The sequence below is a fragment of the Dasypus novemcinctus genome, chromosome 3 (genome assembly GCF_030445035.2).
Source record: "Dasypus novemcinctus isolate mDasNov1 chromosome 3, mDasNov1.1.hap2, whole genome shotgun sequence".
NCBI lineage: Eukaryota > Metazoa > Chordata > Mammalia > Cingulata > Dasypodidae > Dasypus > Dasypus novemcinctus.
The window spans coordinates 173,616,326-173,638,079 of record NC_080675.1 but is presented as its reverse complement, the minus strand read 5'-3'; the positions used below and the strand labels follow the sequence as shown (position 1 = coordinate 173,638,079).

At 43.4% G+C, this 21,754-nt stretch overlaps 1 protein-coding gene, 1 non-coding gene and 1 pseudogene across 2 annotated transcripts in view; 1 reads left to right on the top strand and 2 right to left on the bottom strand.

The window, feature by feature from the left end:
- Window positions 1–203: 203 nt before the first annotated feature.
- RAMAC (RNA guanine-7 methyltransferase activating subunit) lies at window positions 204–4,020 on the bottom strand. The gene is made up of 3 exons (XR_011648495.1): window positions 3,871–4,020; window positions 3,064–3,112; window positions 204–287 (listed from the first exon to the last, which is right to left on the bottom strand). It is a non-coding gene; the product is annotated as an RNA guanine-7 methyltransferase activating subunit (transcript).
- Window positions 4,021–4,094: 74 nt separating this feature from the next.
- HOMER2 (homer scaffold protein 2) overlaps window positions 4,095–21,754 on the top strand; it is a 129,865-nt gene continuing 112,205 nt past the window's right edge. The window contains exon 1 of the mRNA XM_071214382.1: window positions 4,095–9,303. The gene's annotated coding sequence lies outside the window, so the exon portion shown is untranslated. The remainder of the gene's footprint in view (window positions 9,304–21,754) is intronic.
- Window positions 9,850–15,500, bottom strand: LOC101424733 (actin, cytoplasmic 1 pseudogene; annotated as a pseudogene).

The window sequence follows — 21,754 nt, the reverse complement described above, 5'->3', positions numbered from 1 at the left end:
TTATGAGGCATTTACTATATGCCAGGCAATGTTAAGGACTAGGTATACTATTCTGAACAAAACATTGGTTCTCTACCCTCAGTGGCCTTATAGTCTAGCAGATTAAAGCTACTGTCCCCCAATCAGCCATCTTCTTCTCTGAAGTAATACGTACCAGTTTCCTCTATTTCTCTGGTTCCCACCAGCTCTGCTATTCCATTCCTCAACAATTGGAGGGGACTCAGGAGGGCGTTTCAGGTATTCCTGGTACTCTTTATCATCCTTTGAAAATCTACTGGCAAACATCTCTTCAAAAGTTGAAACAGCTTCAGAAGTGTCAGTCATTCTGAAATCCTATACAGTTTCTAATTAGTAATTTTTAAGAAAGAAAAACTACTATCTTACCAGTTAATAAAAAACAAGTGAACAATTTTAGGCATGGTGTTCACAGAAATCCCTGTGTACTTTTAAACCTGTTATATTTTAGATATTCAACATTTCTTGATGGTTATCTTCCAGGCATTGTGCTAACTCATAGCCATCACTGACCCTGCCCTCAAAGAGTTCCCAGTCTAGAAGAAATAGATATGGTGCAAATATAAAGAGAAGAACAGGGAATGTCAAGAAATGAGACTGGAGAGGTAAGCAGAGGTTAAATTTGGAAAGTTTTGTTTGCAATACAAACAACTTTGCACTTTTTCTTGTAGGCAATGGTGGGAAGGGTGTTGTTTTATTTAAGCAGAGAAGTCTCCAGATGAAATTTACTATTTACGAGGATCAATAATCTAACAGGGTAGAAAATAAATGGTGAAATGAGACTAGAGCAGATTTCTGCAATAATGTAGTGACATGCTGAGGGGTTAATCTGAGGCAAGGATTGTGAGATTAGTTTTAAAAGAATTCCAGGAGGAATTGATCACTGACTAGATGTGGGGAGTCAGGGGGGAATAAAGGATAATTCTCAAGATTCTGTCCAAATGATTGGACAGATTATGGTGCCATAGCAGCTACAAGAAGGGTGGGCTGGGGTACACACTGAGTTTGAAATCAGCTATGGTACACACATCCAAATGGAGAGTCAGTTCACTGTTATCTGTGTGAAAGCTGGGTTAAAGATGAATATGGGGGAAACGGACTTGGCCCAGTGGTTAGGGCGTCCGTCTACCACACGGGAGGTCCGCGGTTCAAACCCCGGGCCTCCCTGACCCGTGTGGTGCTGGCCCATGCGCAGTGCTGATGCGCGCAAGGAGTGCCGTGCCACGCAGCGGTGTCCCCCGCGTAGGGGAGCCCCACGCACAAGGAGTGCGCCCCATAAGGAGAGCCGCCCAGAGCGAAAGAAAGTGCAGCCTGCCCAGGAATGGCGCCGCCCACACTTCCCGTGCTGCTGACGACAACAGAAGCGGACAAAGAAACAAGACGCAGCAAATAGACACAGAGAACAGACACCGGGGGAGGAGGGGGGATTAAATAAATAAATAAATCTTTTAAAAAATAAAAAATAAAAAAAAAATAAAGATGAATATGGGAGTCATCAGGAATTTTGTTGATGGTTAATGCTGTGAAATGAATACAATTCCTCTGGGAGAATGTGAAATAAGAGGATGATGGGAAAAAATCCTGTATAACATCACTATTTAAAGAACAGCAAAAGAAGAAGGAATAAGAGAAGAGCCAGAATAGACTATCACAGAAGCCAAGAGAATACAGAGTATGAATGGTCAACAGTGGCGAATGGCACAATCATAAAGAACCAAAAGGAGAAAATTAGACTTTCCATTAGGAGGTGATTATTTTATAGTAGTAGGCATTGAAGCAGAACTGCAATTCACTGAGAAGTAAATGGAAGGTACAGTGTAGACTAAGCTTTCAAGAAACTTGGCTAAGAAAGGAGTAGCTAAGGGGTTACTGAACTTTTGTTTTCCCAGGATAGGATATCTGAACTTGTTTATAAGAGACAGGAAAGGAGGCAATAAAAAAATGGAAAGACTGAAATACAAGAGAAGTATGAAAATAGGAAATGTTGGAAAGGCATTTAAATGCCCAGCTATTGAAGCCGAAGATAACTACTTTATAATTGTATCCACTGTATTCTTATTCCAGATCCTGAGACAAACGAAAAATAACTACTACAGATAAGATACTAACAGCTTTAAAAACTGAAATCTTATAAGCTGTGTTTTACCAGGTCAATTATGGATTCATTCAGCCAGTAGGATTTCTTCACCAAGTCACCCACATTATCAGACAGCCCTCTACTTCTTTTTGTCTTACGCTGCAGAAGGCCTAATCTTTGGGGAACCAAGGAGAAAGAGCTGGCTTCTTTTAATCTGCATCCAAGACCTGAGAGCCAGTCCTAGATGGATTCTGCAGGAAATCCCCACTTCCCAGTCTTTCTTGCCCAAGTACTGGTCAGCATTCCCATTCCCTACCTTCTCTAGCCAAAACCTCACTTTTCTGCTCCTTGCCTTGTTTTATAACTTAGGGTATCTTTGACGATATGCTGAAACTTTTAAATTAAGTCTTCCTTTTATCTGACATTCAAAAATTATTTTTCTTCCTGTATTACTTCAACTTCTAATAAAGTTTCTAACAAAAAGATGTGCTATTGAAAGACAGTATCTTCATTAACAAAACTATTAATTTGTCTTTCCTCCAATCCTTCAAACATACGCAAATATTTGTAACATTTACAATATTATTCTCATATTTAACTAAGGTTATGGTGTGTATGCAACATACAATATCTAGACTTTCTACCTCCAAACTATTACGATTGCTGCTACTGCAACTACTACTGCCTCATCAAATTCCAAACTTCCAGTGTGTCTGGAATTGACAAGCTGATGTCAAATCCTCAAAATCCAGAGTATGAGTTTAAAATAAATTTAGCTAATTAAAAATGTGCCTGGATTTTTACACAAATTACAGAAATCACCAGAAAGATGAAACACACCTAATCCAGACAGGCAGTAAAAAAATCACTTATGTTCTGCCACCCCCACACAAGTAAACAAATATCATCTTTTATCATTCATATTGGAATGTAATTTAAATTGAATTTTAATTGATTCCATCTTTACCTACCTCAGGGATTTGAGGCAGTTGTCTTGTTTAATATTTAGGTTGATAAAATCTGTGAGAGAAAAACAAAATAACTTCATTGAAGGATACCCTGGGGTAAGGGAAACAATACAAGGGCCTTAGTCAATGAAAGGCTGAGTTATTAATGCTCTAAACACTTCCAAGGCTAATGTTCAAAAGAAGAGAACTTCCGCTCAGTCTCGGTGAAGAGCTGAAGAGGCTACAATATTTATCCTCTGGGTCTTCAAAACCAAGCTACTTCAAGCATGAAAAATAACTTCACAATGTATCATCTTTTTTTTGGGGGGGGGGGGGGCGTTATACAGCCTTTCAGATTTGTACTCCAACACTATTACTTTACTCATCACAAGTAAAAGCACAAACCTACCAGAACTTTGGCTGCGGTGTGACTAACCTTGGAAATGACTAACCAAAACGGGGTTTCACTGTCCCGGGAAGTGAACCCAGAAAACTAACCTAACAGGTGAAGATAATGACAGGGAACAAATGCGTTTTTCAGTTCTTCTCCCTCAATACACATCGCGGCTTGTCTATCAAGGCTTTGATTACTCCAAACCGAAGCACCGGCAGTGCGGGGTGGAGGAGTAACAGGGGAGAGGCCGTGGAGGGCGTGGAGCGGGGGTGGGGGTGGGGGGTTGAGTGGTTCCCGGTCTCGCCACAGGGCTCGGACTCGGGGTCGCACAGACCCAGGACACCTCGCCGGCCGCTCACCCCGGCCCCGCCCAGCGCAGTCCCCGCACGCTCCACTCGATCGGCTCGCTCCCCCCGAAGCCCCGAATTGCGGCTCACCAACTGGGGGGTGCGTCTGCCCAGCTCGGCCCGACAGCGGCGGCAAGACCCGCAGAAGCCGCCTCGGGTCCAACCCACACCACACAACAGCAGCGCTCCAAGATTACAGAGCCACTTCCGGCAGAATCCGCTAAACACTGACTTCCGCTTCCGGCAGGCAAAAGCCGCAGCCGGCCTGTCGAGTCTCGCGATATGTAGGCCTCGCCCTGGGATTTCCCCCACCCACCAGGGCTTGTCAGGCGTTGCTGCAACGCCCTGAACTGGGCGAGGTGTAGCTAGTAGCGGGCTGAAGGTAGACGATGCTCTCTGTGCTTTCAGCCCGCCTGGCCACTGACCAGGAAAGGTTGCTGCCGGATATAAAGCCCCTGGCCTGGGTGCCGGTGGCGGGGGGCGGACCCGAGAAGGGAGGCAAAGGCTACTTCCGGCCACCTGCTCCGGGAGCCGGAAGAACGTGAGGTGTTGGGCCGCGAAGAGTAGCCACGACTGGAATCCTTTAGCGGGTGCTGTGCCTTTCACTCCTGCCTGCGCAAGCCCGGGAAGTAAAATCCTGTAGTTCGTTTTGTATGTAGTTTTGCGGGAATTTACCTCCTCTCTACTCAGCTTCCATTGTCAGAATCCAGCTACCTTCAAGCGCTTTGGCTGTTTCCGATATTCCGGTGGTGTATAAACACCGGATTTCCCAAACATAATTCGGCTTCTCCCTCCCAAATTGCTCTACAATCCTTGTTAATACTACTGCCAGGTTCCGAGCTTGGAAACTTGGGTGACTATATATATATGTTTTGTTTTGTTTTTCAGTCATTCATATTTTATTTTCTTCCTTCAAAGGTAATAATATAGCCAAATTTTGTCTTTACTGGAGGGTCATAGTCCACTTACAGTCAAGGCGAGTGCTGCCTCTTGAAATGGTCCTACCATGGGCCTTCTGATCATCCAACCCAAGTCATCCCTTACTTGGCTTTATCTTCATTGTATTGTGTGGCCACTTCACAATCTCATTCCAGACGTTAGCTTTTCCAAGGTCTCCATGATTCTGCTGTTTTCCACATAGAATTTGTCAGACATTGACTGCATTGCCACCATCTTGAGGACCCTGAGCCTTCTTGTCAGCACTGCCACTCCCAGAGTCTGCTCCCCGGTTTTGAGGAGTCCACATCAAGGCATCGTCAACTCGATGCTTTCTTTCTGAAGACTGGCATTGTGGGGCTGGCCGGCTGCCTGTGATCCTTGACGCTGGGCTCCTGGATCACGTGGTAATGCAACCACAGCCTCTCCTGGCCTCTCCCTCCTCCTCCAGGTTCCGTTGATGTTCCGGGTGACTATATTTAATGTCAGTCTTTTCCTTACTTGCTCCCAAGCAATTGCAGCGCTCTTTAGATCCTACCTCTGTAGTAATTCTGGCATCCACCCACTCTTCTTTCCTCTTGCATCCGCTTAGTGGAAGTTCTCATTAGTATACCCTGGACAAAGGAAATGCAATACTGTTACCCGATTTTATCTAGGTTCTTGGCTATGCTGTAGAAATGAATTTCAAGAGCATGCCTGGTGAGTTAGGTCAGTAATTTGTTCAGGTAGGGAGGGAAGAGAAATAGGAGAAAATAACAGAGCAGGGGTCCCAGGTAGAGAGGAAGGGGCTGAGAAGTGATAGAGAGGGCTGATTTACAGGCTACAGTTCCCCATTACAGGTTGTAAGTGCCCGGGTTTTACTTGCATGGCCACATGTCAGAGGGGAGGAATGGGTCCAGAGGCAAGAGAGTGGGGAATGAGAGAGCATGAGAGCTTGTTCTTGTTCAGGTCTTGTGCCTGGCTTTTATTTTTTTGAAAGATTTACTATTTATTTCTAACCCCCCCACACACACATTGTCTGCTCTCTCTGTCCGTTCGCCGTGTGTTCTTCTGTGTCTGCTTGCATTGTCAGCGGCGCCAGGAATCTGTGTCTCTTTTTCTTGTGTCATCCTTCTGCATCAGCTCTCCATGTGTGCAGTGCCACACCTAGGCGGGTTGCGTTTTTTTCGCGTGGGGTGGCTCTCCTTGCAGGGGTGCACTCCTTGTGCATGGGGCTCCCCTACACGGGGGACACCCCTGCATGGCACAGCACTCCTTGTGTGCATCAGCACTGCTCATGGGCCAGATGACCACAGGGGGCCAGGAGACCCTGGGTTTGAAACCTGGGCCTCCCAATATGGTAGGCGGACACTCTATCGCTTGAGCCACATATGATTCCCTGCACCTGGCTTTTGAACTGTTAATTATCCCACCCCTTTGCTAATGGCAGGGGGGGAGTTCTAGTTGTTTACTGTTTTGATTGCTTAGTTCCCCCATCAATCTCCCAGGAGGGCCCAATGATAGAATGTCCTTAGGGAATATCCAGGCTTCTCCTGGCTTCCAGAAGAAGTCTTCTTCTGAGTGGCAGAATCTTGGGGAGGGTCTTCCCTGTTCACATGGACTTCTTGCCAGGTTCCAGATCTATTAATTCCCTGTCTTACTAGCCTGCTTCAATACCTTTCTCACTGATCCAGCATCATTCCCTTACCAGCCCATTTGTATCTTACACATATTTGCTATGGGATTAGTCATTTTATTTTATTTTATAAAGATTTATTTATTTATTTCTCTCTACCCACCCACCCCCGCTCCCGGTGGTCTGTTCTCTGTGTCTGTTTGCTGGGTCTTCTTCTTTGTCCGCTTCTGTTGTTGTCAGCGGCACGGGAATCTGTGTTTCTTTTTGTTGCATCATCTTGTTGTGTCAGCTCTCTGTGTGTGCTGCACCATTCCTGGGCAGGCTGCACTTTCTTTTGCGCTGGGCGGCTTTCCTTACGCGGTGCACTCCTTGTGTCCCTACATGGGGGACACCCCTGTATGGCAGGGCACTCCTTGCCCGCATCAGCACTGCACATGGGCCAGCTCCACATGGGTCAAGGAGGCCCGGGGTTTGAACCGTGGACCTCCCATGTGGTAGACGGACACCCTAACCACTGGGCCAAGTCCATTGTCCCAGGATTAGTCATTTTAAAGCCCAGCTGCAATTCAAAATCTTCACTGGCTCCTGGTTGCTTATAGATTAAAGGTCAAATTTATTAACCTGGATTCAAGACTTTCCTACTTTTCTAACTTCGTTTACTGCTCTTCCCCTTTCTTTGTCCATAGTAAACCAAACCATGTGAAGCATCTCATACATGAGTTACCCATTACCATTTCTTATAACTTTGCTTTTGTCCCTTTCTGCCTGGAATACTCTTTCCTCCCCATCTCTTCATGATGCTGAAATTCTGCCCATTCTTTAAAGCCAAACAAAGTAACACCTCCTCCATCTAGAAATATTTTTTCCTTCTACTAAATGTCCATATTTTCTGAACCTTTCTTCAGGTTTTCACTTTCTACTTTAAACTAAAATTCAAGTATTTTCCCCTACCAAATTGTAAGCAGGTTGTCTGATTCAGTTTTACATCCCTGCAGTGTGTAATGTTGTGTATTGAATAAAGGAAGTGTATTCTTAGTGTATATTAGTGTAACTAGTGAATATTAGTGTAACAAATTGTGGAACTTTGTGTCAAGCTATGTTTTAGAAACATTAACCTAGCAAAAATATAGGGGATATAATGTTGGTAGTTATTGAAGTGGAGCAAAGTTACTCTTCTGTCCCTTCTTTTTAGTTCTTTGGGAGAGTGATAGAGTTTTTTTGCATGTGCATATGTTTTCTTTTGAATTGTTTATCTTGTATTTATAAACATATTTTGTACTTTTTAAAGAAAACATTGTTTTGTAGATAAATAGATACTTGCATGATATACTGTAGTCAACATTCAGCTCCTCAAAAGGTCTGGCTGCTGTCTAGTGTTTTACATTACATCCCTCATAATTGTATCAAACACATATCATTCAAAAGGGATATTTGGCCCTTGGATGGGGAGATGATAATCTTGGTTTTGGGTACTAAAGGTGAGAGTGGAAAGACCAAGATAAGAACAATTGAATAGTACTGTCCTTAGTAATTGAGGAGGAAATGGGAGAAAAGGATTAAGAGGAATCAGGGAAGGGAAATCTTGGAGCCTGGGAAATTGAGACTTAAAAGGTCTGTGTAATGGCATAAAAGGATTTGTACTGGTGCCTCCTCATGCCGCCCGCCTTAGTCATAAGTTTCTGTTTTGAGCAACCACCCTAGTTAGTCCTGCCCTGGTCATACCTGCAATTAGCAAGGCCTGCAACTCTAGTTTGGGATGATGAAAGCCACTCCTAGCTTCTTGAACAGTCGCTGCTTCTTGTCCTCCAATGGCCGCTTGCCCTTTTGTGCTGCATAATTTAATTACAAGGTCTGTATCTCTATATGGCTTGGATGAAAAGAAGCTGCCCTTAGCTTCACCAAATGGCCCTTGCTGTTTCTGCTTTTTGTGCCTTATATTTTGAAACTTCCATTTTCCAGTATCCATGGAAAAACCCTGCTCCTTCTCTCTGGGTCACAATAAAGGTCAAGAGCCCAGGCCCTACGTGTGCTTCTTCCCCCTCTCCTCCACGGACCTTTGCAGTAGCCCAGGTTAGGTAAAATGGTGCAAAAGATGTGCTTGATGCAGGGTCGACACAAACCTTCAATTTTTAAAAAACAGTTATCAATGAAGTGCAATAAAGCAAATCACAGTAAAAAGAGATATGCCTGTGCTTATTTGGATCTGGGAAATCTCATGTTTCCCTGTCCTGATTTCATCTTCTGCGAAATGGGAATAATAATCCTTGTTACCTCATGGCTTCATAAGGTTATTGTGAGAATTAATTACTGTATTTATACAGTGCTTTAGGGTCAAGTGAAGAAGAGAGCTATGTGAAGGCAAATAATAGAGTTATTATTATAAATTGCATGTGTTTAGTCTCCAAGAAAGCATTTCAGGTTTCTAGGGCATTGATAGAGATGCACATCTGTACTCCTGTGCCTTAATTATATGGAATTGTTTTGATCAGAGATTCTAAAATCCTAATCCAGCTCACTACCTCCTTGTCATCCTCCCACTTAAGGAATTCTTTGAGTAGGGCACTTTCTTCAGGGAATTGCAAGAAGTGAGTCAGTACTAGTTGCAAATTTATTTGCTATCTGAGTTTTACTATTTACCGTAGATGCCAGTTAATATCATTGAGGAAATCACAGAAGGAGAGACAAAAAAATCTTGGGGGTGAAAAAGCTGACAATTGGGTTTCATACGATTGGACTAAAGAATTTTCCAATTCTAAAATCTGTGATGTGTTCTCTTTCATGATGTTTGTTATATACATAACTGCACAAACTGTGTTTTCCAAGTGGAAGTGACTTGGGCTGGAGTTGCACAATATCTGCCTATTTTTATTACATCTGACAGGACCCATTTAGTGCTTTAATCTTTAGTGCCTTTAATTTTTTTTTCTTTAAGGTGTGCACTTTTATTGGACTGGTCTCAAGTCAGCATACAGGTAAGCCCTGGCTGCAGCCACACCATGATCAACTCCCAGGGAGACCAAAAGCCTTCATGTATCTAAAGTTGGGGGACAAAAGGGAGGGTACAATGACTGACCATTCAAAATAAGACAGAAAAAGCAACACCATTAAGGCAGAATATATATTTTTAATTGGATGACATAATTTACACAATAGTAATGCTGTCATCCTCCCTGGTGTGATTGTGGGCAAGGACTGGTCCATTTTCCTCAGGGGGAAGTGAGGCAGCTTTGGGGAAGGCAAAGAACTTTCTGAAACAGTACATCTCATGCTATTTGGAATGACAGTTTTTAAAAAGGACAATGTACAAAGTCCTCTGCCTGCCACATATATAGAGCTTTGAGGATGACTGCTCCAACCAACTGCCGTCACCTTCACCATTTCAGCTTTTAAATCCTGAATAAGTGCCAATAAACATAACAAACAAAAAGTAAATAAAATGAAGCCGATCTCATCTCATTTTCCACACAAATTAGGTTTTGTGTCAAGGAAGAATGTAACACAACTAAATGAAAGTCTGCCTAGAAGCATTTGCAATGGTCTATGGAGAGGCTGGGCTCATCGTACTCCCGCCTGCTGACCTACATCTGCTGCAAGGTGAACAGAGGCTAGGATGGCGCTGCCGATCCACACAGGGTACTTGTACTCAGGATGAGTTAAGATCTTGGTCTTCACTGTTTTGGGCCAGTGCTGTGATCTCCTTCTACATCCTGTGGGCAATGCCCAAGAACATGGTTGTCCCACACGACATCACCATGTTGGTGTAGAGTTTCTCATGGATGCCCGTGTCACACTTCATGATGGAGTGGAAGGTATTTTCATGAATGCCACAGGAAAGAAGGGTGGACAGGGGCCTCAGGGCAGCGGAACAAGTTGTTGCTGACGGTGATGACCTGCTCATCAGGCAGCTCATAGCTCTTCTTCAGGGAGAGGAGGATGTGGTGGTGGCCATCTCTTGCTTAAAGTCAAGAGTGATGAGCAGAGCTTCTCCTTTATGTCGTTTACTATTTGCTTGGTATTGCTCAGGGTTTCTTGCTCAGCAGTGGTGGGGAAATTCTGCTGTGCTCTGTGAGGCTCTTTATAAAGTTAATCTGTCAGGTCCCAGCTAGCCAGGTCCAGATGCAGGACGGAATGGGGGAGGGCCTACCCTTTTAGATGGGAATGGTGTGGGTTACCCTGTCACCAGAGTCCATTATGATACCCATGATATGGCCAGGGACAGCACTATCTAATTGCAGGGGTATTGAAGGTCTCTAACATGATCAGGATCATCTTCTCATGGTTGGCCTTGGGGTTTAAGGGGGCCTTGACCAGCAGTACAGGACTCTCAGGGGCCACACACAATTCATTGAAGAAAGCTTGGTGCCAGATCTTCTTCATGTCATCTTAGTTGGTGACAGTGCTGTGCTAAATGAGGTACTTCAGGGTCAGGATGCCTCTCTTGCCCTGAGTCTTATCACCCACCCATCTGGTTCATGCCTACCATCAAGTTCTGGTGCTGGGACCCCCATGATGGAAGGGAAGATGGCCCAGGGACATATTGTCACCTGTGAAGGCAGCCTTGCACATGCCAGAGCCATTGGTGACCACAAGTGCAGCATTATCATCAGAAATAAAAAAGATTATAAGAAAGTAGTATGAATAGCTGTATGTCTACAAACTAGAAATGGACAAATTCCTAGTAACACACAAATTAGCTAAACTGACTCAAGAAGAAATATAATACTTCAACAGACCAATAACAATAAATACTTTGAATCAGTAATAAAAGCCTCCCAACAAATAAAAATCCAGGACTGGATGGTTTCACTGCTGAATTCTACCAAACATTTAAAGAAGATTTAATGCCAATCCTTCTTAAATTCTTCCAAAAAATAGAATAGTAAGAATTATTTCCTAACTCATTCTATGAGGCAAGCATTACCAGGGTGCCAAAGTCAGCTAAAGACAGCTCAAAAAAGAAAATTACAGACCAATATCCCTTAAGAATATAGATGCAAAAGTCCTTGGCAAAATACTGGCAAACCAAATTCAACAATACATTAAAAGGATTATATACCATGTCCAAGTGGGATTTGTTCCAGGATTACAAGAATGGTTCAACATAAGGAAATCAATCTATGTAAAAAAGATCACATTAATAGAATGAAGGGGGGAAAAACACATGATCATCTCAATTGTTAAAGACATTTTACAATATCCAATATCCTTTCATGATAAAAACTGTCAGAAAACTAGTAATGGGGAAAACTTTCTCAACATGGTCAAGGGCATTATATGGAAAACCCACAGCAAATATTATACTCAATGGTGAAAGACTGAAAGCTTTCTCCCTAAAATCAGGAATAAGACAAGGATGCCCATAGTCACATTGTACTGGAAGTTCTAGCCAGAGCAATCAGGAAATAGAAAGAAATAAAAGGCATCCAAACTGGAAAGGAAGAAGTCAAATTATCCCTAGTCACAAGTGATGTGATCCTTTATATAGAAAATCCCAAAGAATCCACAGAAAATCTGCTGAAACTAAGAACAAAGTCAGTAAAGTTGCAGGATATAAGATAAACCGTCTGATGTCAGTTGGGTTGCTAAACAACTGTGATGAACAATCTGAAAAGGAAACCAAAATTCCATTTACAATAGCATCTTTAGTGGAGTGGAACTATGAAAAACATGTCCTTAAACTTAATCCATTCCTAGGGGTGTGAACACATTGTAAATAGGAGCTTTTAATGAGATTACTTCAATTATGGTATGGCCCTTATTCCAATTGAATTAGGTTGGGTCTTAATCCTGTTACTGAAGGGCCCTACAGGGAAGGCCACATAGAAAAAAAGCCAGAGGGAGCAACCAGAAGCTGGAAATCAAAAGAACAAAAGAAGCCAGGAGAGGCCATCATGTGCATTGCCATGTGACAGAAAAGCCAAAAACTGAGGATTATTGGCAGCCAGCCCCAGAACACTACAGTCTTCTGGAAACAGCATCTCCTTGACAATGCCTTGATTTTGGAACTCTCTTAGCCTCAAAACCATGAGCCAATAAATTCCTGTTGTTTAAGCCAACCCATCGCATGGTATTTGTTCTAACAGCATATAAAACAATAAAATACCTAGGAATATTTTTAACCAAGGAGGTGACAGACTTGTACACTGAAAACTACAAAGCATTGCTAAAAGAAATTAAAGAAGATCTAAATAAATGGAAAGACATCCCATGTTCATGGATTGGAAGACTTAGTATTGTTAGGATGCCAGTACTACCTAAGACAATCTAAAAATTCAATGCAATCCCTATCCAAATTCCAGCAGCCTTTTTTTTTTGCAGAAATGGGAAAGCTGATCCTCAAATTCATATGGAATTGCAAGGAGCCCTGAATAGCCAAAACAGTCTTGAAAAAAATGAATGTTCGTAGATTTGTACTTCCTAATTTCAAAACTTACTACAAAGCTAGAATAATTGCAACAGTGTGGTACTAGAATAAAGAGAAACATATGGACCAAGGGAATAGAAGTGAGAGTTCAGAGTTAAATCCACACATCTATGGCCAACTGATTTTTGACAAGGGTGCCAAGTCATTTCAATGAGGAAACAAATGGTGCTGGGACAACTGGAAATCCACATGCAAAAGAATGAATATACATTACCGGGAAGCGGACTTGGCCCAGTAGATTGGGCATCTGTCTACCACGTGGGAGGTCCACGGTTCAAACCCCGGGCCTCCTTGACCCGTGTGGAGCTGGCCCATGCACACTGCTAATGCGCGCAATGAGTGCCCTGCCACACAGGGGTGTCCCCTGTGTAGGGGAGCCCCACGTGCAAGGAGTGTGCCCCATAAGGAGAGCCGCCCAGCGTGAAAGAAAGTGTATCCTGCCCAGGAATGGTGTCGCACACACAGAGAGCTGACACCACAAGATGATGCAACAAAAAGAGACACAGATTCCTGTGCTGCTGACAACAACAGAAGCGGACAAAGAAGACGACGCAGCAAATAGACATAGAACAGACAACCAGGGTGGGGGGGGGAGATAAACAAACAAATAAATAAATCTTAAAAAAAAAAAAGAAGTGAATGGCTGGTACATACTACAACATGGATGAACCTGGAAGACATGTTTAGTAAAATAAGCAAAACACTAAAGGACAAATATTGTATTATTCCACTTTCATGAAATACTTAGAATTAGCAAATCATAGAGACAAAAAGTAGAACAGTGGTTACCAGGGTTAAGAGTGGGAGGGAAGGGAATGGAAAATTATTGCTAAATGAGTATGAGTTTGGCTTGAGATGATAAAAATAATCTGAAAATGGATAGTAGTGAAAATTATACAGCATTGTCAATGTACTTAATGTCAATGGTTAAAATGATTTTTATGTTAGGTGTATCTTACCACAAGTAAAAATAAATAATTTTTTAAAAAGGAAGGAAAATACAAAAACTCCATATTAAAAAGGTATTCACCTGCAGCAAGTATCTTCATCAGAGGTCAGTGTAATTTAAGGAATAGAAAGGGCACCAGGCAAGGAGTTGGAATCCTGAGTTAAAATCTTACTCCCTATGGGCTGTCAGGCAAATCATCACCTCTCTGGATCAGTTTTCTCACTTTGCTTATTTCACAGGAAAAAAAAATTAGACTTCAGCATCAGTTCCCTTAATGTCCCAATTCCACGCCTACAGTTTTACCTCTTCCTGCTGCTTTTCAGCCTTTGTCTTCTCATCTCTTGCCTTACCTTTGCCTTTGGCCAGCACAGCCTCTGCTCCTCTGGACCTGTTCCTGCAGTTCTTCCCTGTCTCATCTCTATTTTCAACTCTCCCTCTTTACTAGCTGCTTTGCCCCCTGCCAGGTAAACTTGCTTGAGTCTCTCCAGTTTCAAAACCAAACTGATAAGCTGCCCTCAATCCTGTATCCTCCTCTAACTACCTCATATCTCCTTTCCCCAAACAGGTAAGTCTCTTACCAAGAACTCTCCACACCTGCATTTTCCACTTCCCCACCTTTCCCATTTAGGGCAGGCAGCCCAAAGTTCACTAGGGTAAAATTGACCTGCAGCCAAATCCAGCCACTCTGTCTAAATCCTTCAGTGTACTCATGTCTGTGCAGCATTTGATATTTTTATCCCCTTTGTCCCTTAAACTTTGTTTCCCAGTTTGTCATGAGTCTCCTCTGCTCTGGGTCACTCTTCTCTGTCTCCTTGGCTGCCTCCTCATTCCTCCGCTTGCCCTTGGATGTGGGGTCCCCACCACACTGTGTGTACTCTCCTTGTTGCTGTGCAGGCTCTGTCGGTTACAGCGTCAAGCACCTGCTCTGCGGTGATGACTTAACAATGGAGAGCTCCAGCCCACACATCGCTTCTGAGCTCTAGATTCATAAATACTTCTGCCTATTAGGAACCTCTGACATCTCCCAACAGTTGTCTGACAGACATCTCCAGCATGTGTCTGAATTTGAGTTCATCTTTCCTCCCAAACCTGTTCAACTGCCTTTCTTTCCACTTTCAGAGAATGATTCCTCCCACTTACCCAAGCTGGAAACCTGGCAGCTGTCCTGGCCGCCTCCCTCTCCCTCGCCCCACACACCCAGTCCCTCCCCCAGGCCTGTGGACTCCAGCTCCTGGTTGTCTCTGCTGTTGGTTGGCCCGTTCCTCTTTCCTTCTGCTACTCTCGGGTCTGGCCTCATCACTTCTCACACAGACCACAGCGTTAGCTTCTAACTGGACCCTGTATCCAGGCTTGCTCCCCTCCAGTCCTTTCCCATCCTCATGGGAAAGTGCTCTTCCTTTATTATCATGAAACATACCAAAGCATATCAATAATACAACAATTTGGGTGTATCTACCACAAAAAAGAACAATCAGCTCTAAGTTGGTCTTTCTAAAATGAAATTGATTCCATCCAGTCCGTGATCTAGCCACCTTTCAGTGGTTCCCAGCTGTGTCTAGGATACAGTTCCAGTTCCGTGGCATGGAATACACATTCTAATATCAGGATGTAGCTCTGTCCAATCTATTGAGGCTCATCTCCTGTCTAAGTGGGCTTTACGCACAGCCATATCAAACTGCTTAAAGTTCCTAGAAGACTTCATGTTGTATTATGTACCCACTGTTCCTTCTGTTCTCCCCACTCTCGTCTACCTGGTAAACCTTAGCCTTCCTCATCATCTTCAGGTGGTCTTCCATAGTGCACCCCCACCTTGTCCCCACCTCCAAGTAGAACTGATTCTTCCTTTGTACCTTTCGCATCTAAAGTATAGCCTCCTTGAGGGTCCGGCTATATCTTTTACATCCTTAATTAGTATCGAGTCTGCTGGAAACCTGGCCCATAGTAGCAATGCTCAGTAAATGTCTATTGATCTGGTCCTTACCCCTTCCTCTCCAGTTTTGAATTTGACTTATCTTTTCCCACTTACTTACCCCTCCCCTCAGTAAACTCTCAACCTTATTTAAAGACTCAGTTCACCGCCTGCACATGACCCATGTGTTCCCTAGAGACCCCTTTATCATAAGCCTTATATTACTTTCTTGGATCTATTTATCTTCACGCCCATCTCACCTGCTAGCATGTCAGCACCAGATGTCTAGGACTATGTGGTGTCTCTGTAGTTCCAGCACCTAGGGCGGAACTGACACTCTTTGGGCAGTGAAAAATTGGGAATATATGAGTGAAGGGGTGAGACTTGTGATTGCTAAGGTGTCTCCAACTCCAAAACTATGAAGTTCTGAACATTGTGATGTAAGTTAGATGTTTTCTCTCAGCAGATGATCAGAAAAGTTGAAGCACCATTTCAAACAGTTGGCAAATACAAAGGTAAACATTTAAGAAAGTGAGTCAGAATGAAGGTGAATTCTCCAAAAGGATCAGGAACATTGGCAAATATTTCCAAGAAGTCATAGGCACCCCCTTTGCACCCACGGTGTGTTCCATATGTTCCCTCCAATGACAAATGTGCCTTGAGAACTTCTCAGAGAGGAATGACTCCTCTGTGACTAAACCCCCTACTGGCTAGAAATGAACCGAAAGCACATTACTTCTCTGTAGCAAAAATTACCTTTTTTCCTTTAGCATTTCATTTTAATTTGCTCATTTTTTAAACTAAAAACACAATTGTCATTTATTTAATATTTTACTTCTTTTGAGATAGAACTCTAGAAAAACCCGAATCTAAAGAATTTCTTAGGATTTGTGATCTTGCTTATTTTTTCACTACACAAACAATTATTGATATCTAGCATATTACTAGGCTGAGGTTTGGGGGTGCAGGGAGAATTTTTAAAATGTAGAACATAAATCTTATGACCTAATTGAAGAGTCAAGCAGAAGACAGTTGTGATGCCATGTATGTATTATATAAAATAGTACCTGTTAACCCAATAGGATGCAGGAAAAGGTGGTTCCCACTGGATACAGAAGTATAGAAGGACTTCAGGGTGAGGGAAAACATCAGAGCAAAGTGAAATAAACCAGGAGAACTTTACTGAAGGAGGTGCTTCTCCAACAAACACATATGCACACACACACACAATATGTAGATTGCCAGAAGGAAGGACCTGTGAGGAATCTGAATTCTTGGGTTGGGAGGATGGAGACTGGCCATTCTCCTATTCAATACTCTTCAGGAAACAGCTCGGAGGCAGCTCCTAAATTTCCCTTCAGGCCTGCCTTTGCTAGTCCTCCTTCCCAAGTCCCCTCTGGGAGCCCCTGTGTAACATCATCCTTGTCACACTTGGAATATGATCTGTAATCCCAACTCACTTGGGGAAATGCATGTCTCTCCTTGGATTTCAGCATATTCCAATTAGGTATTGTTCAGTGTCGACTCTGTTTTCCCCATGGCAGATAAGAATCTGCCCCCTACCACAGTGGGTGGAGAGCTTTTCCTCTAGGGAAATATTTAGTGTTCTAGGGTGGAAAGGGCATTGGCTCTAGGTGCACGCTGACCTCAGTGAAGTCAGCCAAGGTATTTCACTGAAGCTCAGTTTCCTCATTTCTATAATGAGATTATAATGATTATTATTTTCTACCACCTAGGTTATGAGGATCAACAAATGTTAATTACCCTCTCCTTCCTCACTGCTTTCCACACCAAAGTAAAACACTCTGGCTTGGCTGATTTGAATAGGGAGAGGTTCCTACGGAAACATTTTAACTTAATCCTGTGAAAATATCCATATCAAAATGCAAATACTTTTACCACTGCTGTTTGTTGAGCATTTACTACATTTGGGTGCTGGGCAAAGCTTTATGTTCGTATCATTTCATTTTATCCTCACAACAGCCACCTAGATACACATTACCCTTCTTTTACAAATGAGGCTTAGAGATGGTAAGTACCTTGCCAAGGTTACATAAGCAAGTGAAATGAGATTTGAATTGAGTTCTTCTCCAAAGCCCATACCTTTCCCATAGAAGGGATACCAAGACAACATACTGAAACCATAGTGTTGAGAAATAGTAGCTGTATGACAGGCAAGTCAAGATTGCATTCTGTGGTAAGAGACTAGAATGCTGACATGTGGCATTGACTGAAGCAAGATTCATCTGCTTTCCATCTTAGACTCTGCTTGGTTCAGAACAGGGTTCAAGTGACAATTTTAACATGTTCCAGTTACATTTGCTTTGGTTCATTCCTAAAGTAGGAGAAAAACAGTGCGAGAGATATAAATGAGGTAAGGGTGCAGGGAGGCTTCTGTTGCTGCGTCTTTGGAAACATAGGGTGAGATGCCCCCCAGGTCCAAGACACGTAGAACTATGGGTTCACAGCTTAGCTCCCCAAAACAGCTTATCCCTCCATGTAGAGCAAAGATTCTCTTATTCCAGAAGCCACATCACCTGGGCCTTATATCCACATTCTAGACCTTCACGTTCCTGCTGGGCCAGCATGTGGGGCAATCTCCCATTCCCTATACCTGCACTATAGGGGCTAAGAAGTGTCCAGTTCTGGCCATTTGGGTGCTTTCTGAGGGAAGGGCCGGGCCTGGCCTACTATAAACACATAGGCATAAAGTTATTTCTATGGTAAGAACTGAAGAATATCATTTGTATTCTTACCCAGAGGGCTACCCCAACCTCAGATAGAAGTGCAAGAGTGCTTGGATAATTAAGGACAAATTTGTTTTCAAAAAAAGGAGCTCCTCCTCAACAAAATACTAGCAAGCTGTATCTAACAGCACATTACAAGAATTATACACCATGGCCAAATATGGTTTATCACAGGAATGCAGGGATGGTTCAACATAAGAAAATTCATCAGTGTAACATACCACATTATGTGAATGAAGGGAAAAAAGCACATGATCGTCTCCACATAGAAAAAGGATTTGACAAAATTCAACACCCTTTCATGATAAAGACCCTCAGAAAACTAGGACTAGAGAGAAACTTCCTCAACCTAGTAAAGAACATTTATGAAAAACCTACAGCTAGCATCATACTCAGTAGTGAAAACACCCTGTAAGATTTGATTTGTATGAAATATGCAGAATTGGCAAATCCACTGAGAAAGGAGCTGATGAGTGGTTGCCAGGACCAGGAGGGAGGGGAGAATGGAGAGTGACTGCTTAAGAGATCTGGCGTTTGCTTTTGGGGTAATGAAAATGTTCTGAAACTGGACAGTGGTGATGGTCGCACAACACTGTGAATGCACTAAATGTGACTAATGATACATTTTATGGTATGTGTATTTTACCAGTAAAAATAAAAAGCAGCTCTGTTAGAGATCGAAAGCTGACCAGCGATTGTCTGGAGCTGAGGGTAGGAAATTGATTGACTGCAAATGAAACCAAGGAATCTTTTGGGGTGATGGACATGTTCTAAAACTGGATTGTGGTGATGGTGGTTTACTTAAAATCCTGAAATTGTACACTTACAATGGGTGAATTTTATGGTTGGTAAATGATGCCTTAGTTAAAAGAGAAAGAAGGGGGAGGGGGAGGAAGGAAAGGAGGGAGAGAGAAAGACAGACACCTCTGCATCTGCTCCATATATGGCAAGCACTTAAGTGAGCCCCCAAGTTACCCTCAAGGGTAACTGGCCACAGAGCTCAGAAGAGAAGATTTGGGCCTTGAAAACTTTAAGAACAGGAGCAAATAATTCAATCTCAGGACACAGACATCTAGCTTTGAGTAGTTTGCCTCCTGATGCACCCCTTGGAAAGATGACGATTGTAATGTTAACAATTGCTATTCCCATCTCACCCCCAATACCACCCCCCCTCATTAGTTCTCTCCTTCCACAGAGTTTTGAAACACTGGTATATTCCAGAACTGTGCTAGCTTTAGCACAGTAAGAGATTAATCCCAAGAACAAGTTTCTTGTTTCAGGAATCTTCTAAAATTCATGAATTTTCAAAATAAATCTCCCAACTAAGAGTTGTTGTATTTAAAGAGAAATGTCAATCTGGCTAGCCACCCAGGCTGGGCGCCCTCAGGACCATGATTACTAAGATTTATTTGAAAAGAATGTCAAAGTGAAATATGACTCCCTCAGTATCATCTCTCAGCTCTCTCTCGCACTCTGTCTCGCGCGCGCTCTCTCGTGCTCTTTCTCTCTCTCGCTCTCCTCCCTCCTCCTTCTCCCTCTGCCTCCTCTGACCCCATCTCTTCTCACCCTGAATCAGAGTTCTTAGGTGAGAGGAAGGACAGGGGTCACCAAGTTTGAAGCAAACACCATGCCCAGGGCCCTGTGGAAGGGCAGGACCACAGGAAGAAGCACATGAGTGTCCTCCATCCCCAAAAATGATTTTAAGTACCTGCACCTGTGGCATGATCCAGCTCTCCCATCCCACCCCAGGCACCCCGCCTCCAGCCCACCCAGGGCCTCAACTGAAAATGTGCATAAAGCCGGCCAGAGCTGCTTGTGGTCAAGGATTGGCCGTTTGCCAACTATGAGAGTCTTGGGAAAGCAGATGTCAGTTTCTTAATTTACAGTAAGAAATATGCCTTCTCTGAATGGATTGCTTCCTTCTCCCTGGCGAGTCAGGGTGCCCCATTGCTGGGGTTTGGGAATCTGGGCACTACTAGAGGTCTTGGACTGTGCCTTTCCTCCTCTGCACCCCAACACAGGCCCTAGAACACAGTGAGTACTGGGTAACTATTTCCCAAACAGAATGAATTTTGTCAACTTGGTTGTCTTTGACCATTTTTGGTTAAAGAGAAACTGGAGATATTTTACCCCATGTATTAGCTTAGTTCTGTATTGTTTCTGAGCCTCAGGATCCATCCAAATGCCACATGGTAAGATTTACAAAGATGCCATTTGTTTAATTTTTTTCCTCAAACAGCTGAGTTCGTTATAAAGAAAATTTCTTTTCAGAGAATTCGCCCAGAAAGATAATGTTCTACTTCATTTTGTGTTTTCTCTTTTCCTTGACATGTGAAATGGATGCTGTGGCAATTTGAGATTATTTTATGAATCCCCAAAAGGGAAAGATTATGTTTGTGAAGCAATTCATTCCTCTGGGTGTGGTACCCTTTGATTGCATTAAATTCAGCTGAGGGAACTTTGATCGTATTACCTGTTAAGGTTGTTTTAGGGGAAGTGGATTTGGCCCAAAGGAAAGAGCATCCGCCTACCACATGGGAGGTCCAAGGTTCAGACCCAGGGTCTCCTAACCCATGTGATGAGCTGGCCCACTCACAGTGCTGACGCATGCAAGGAGTGCCTTGCCATGCAGGGGTGTCCCCCATGTAGGGGAGCCCCAAGCTTAAAGAATGAGCCCTGTAAAGAGAGCTGCCCAGCACGAAAAAAGTGCAGCCTGCCCAGGAGTGGCACCGCACACATGGAGAGCTGACGCAGCAAGATGATGCAACAAAAACAGATACGGATTCTGGGTGCCACTGACAAGAATACAGGAGGACACAGAAAGCAGACAATTGGGGGTGGGGGGGGTGGGGAAGGGGAGAGAAATAAAAATAAATACATAAATCTTTAAAAAAATAGATTGTTTTAAGGCTTTTGATTTGACTATTTAAGTGGGTGTGACTCAGGTTGAGTGCTCGCCCCCCTTGCTGGGTCTGATATAAATGGATACTTGCACAGACAGACAGATGCACAGGAAGAGAGAGCTCTGTCATTTTTGATCCTGCCATGTGACAGAAAGGAGAAGGCTCAAACAGCTGAGACCCTGGGGAGAGGAGCCATTTTGCCTGGTAACTTGCAGCTGAGATCTGGAAGAAAGTAGAACAGCCGAAACTGAAACAGGAGGCCTGGAAAGAAACAAGCCCTGTGCCAGGAGAGAGAGGGCTTCACTTAAGCATGAAGCCTCAAGGGGCTGGGCTCACAGAGCCTGAAGAGGAAAGGGTGAGACCGGAGGGGAAGGAGAGACCAGCCAGGGATTGGCGGCCATCTTGCTTCAACACGTGGCAACTGACTTTAGAAAGCAGCCTTGAGTTGTACTTTGTACAGCCTTGTATCTGTAAGCTTTTACCCCCAAATA